Genomic DNA, 1,693 nt, shown 5'->3' with positions numbered 1-1,693 from the left:
ATAGTGGACTTGCATAACTCATCAAGCTCAAGCCATTCCTCATCTAGCATAGTTGTAGGCAGCTAGCTGCCCGCTCAACCTCAATGGTTTGATCTGCGAGTTCTGCACAACACCTACCAAATCTGGCTCTTCCAATAAGAGTAATCCATACCATCAAGCTTAGTGATATTGAAAATAGCATGATCAGTGGACGAACTTGCCATAATGTAGGTTGGAAGACTGCAGACAGTTCAAAACTGCTTACTATTTACTATGTAGAAAATGACTAAAAAATCACCAAAATCGAGAGAAAATGACAAGAAAAGTGTAACCAAAGCTACTACCCACCAAGTACTAGTGAAAGTACATCATTTTAGAATATTTCAGCATGAAAAATCCATGTCAGTCCGAAGTTAATGCTTGTTGTAATAAATGACAGCAGGGTACTGTGAGAGTCAATTGCTGACCAAATCACTGCACCAAGTTAATAAATGACAGCCAAGACATGACCAGCCATAAACGGGCATAAATCAGTGCCAAACAATCATCAAGACCCTGAGCAAACACCCAAACATGTCACCAAAGCATCCGTCAGTGAGTAGGCATACCCCTTGGACAGTAGGGCAAAGTATACATAACACTGGCAAGACCTGACACCAGTAGGTGTATGCTCACAAGAGTGCAAAGTCCAAGCTCAAGTCAAAAGCAACTCCAAGATATTAGTGCATGAACCATGCAAAATTTAAGTGTAAGAGATCCCAAAGTCTCAAGTATCTGCAAAATGCTCAAATAGCATAAACCTCCTGCTCAATGTTGGTCAAGCATACAAGATGCTCCCACTGGCACAAAAGGAGGATAAATGAGCTCAACAGCTCAATCAAACCAAGTCAAAGTACCAAAGACAGGTAACCAAGACAATGCCTCAATAGCATCCCAAGAGCATGACGGCTACAAAGCAATTGTAGGTAGCATCCATGAGTAAGACATACATCCCAATAAAGATCTCTGACAACCAAAATGACATCCAATACAAAATTTTAGAATAGCAAATGAGAATCCAAGCCAAGTCTTCAAAGAGCACTAAAGCTCAACAAGTACATGGTACACTGTGCCAAGACAAATGCATCAAGCGATAGGCGGCGGGTAAGCATGTACCCAAAGAGCATATAACTGTCAAAGCACTGACCATTGTCAAGCATAGACCGATGTCAATAAGTGTGGGTTGAAATAAGATCAATCTTTCAAAAGCATCCGGATCCAATGACAAGCTCAAAGTTGTCCCTCGATGATCAATACATCATAGCATAACCTAAGACATACACCCGAAACCAATAGGCATATGTCAAAGCATGACATGTAGCTTCAATCCCCCAATCAATCGGGATGCAATAGGCATCAAACCGGTTATGTAATGATGCCCAAACAAGCATAGGCATAAACTGTGAATGTAGCACTAGCATCAAATGTCTGTAGACTGTTTATAACAATCCTGAAACATTGTTTTTAGCCACTAGACCAATGCCTAATCTCAAAGAATCAATGCCAAGTATCAATACATGTGCAAAAAATCTTAAAATGGAGCCCAAACAAGTGCTTAATGCCAAGTTGGAGCTGGAGCTAAAGTAACTAGTGTGTGGCTGAATGAATCTGTCCAAAATCAGACGCAAATCAACATGATGATGCTACTGCTCTTGTTGGTCCATGTGGCAGGTCT

Source organism: Lygodium microphyllum, chromosome 2 (genome assembly GCF_053477565.2).
Source record: "Lygodium microphyllum isolate KBCC chromosome 2, Lygodium_microphyllum_v1.1.10, whole genome shotgun sequence".
NCBI classification, from domain to species: Eukaryota; Viridiplantae; Streptophyta; class Polypodiopsida; order Schizaeales; family Lygodiaceae; genus Lygodium; species Lygodium microphyllum.
Note: the sequence above shows the minus strand (reverse complement) of the source record.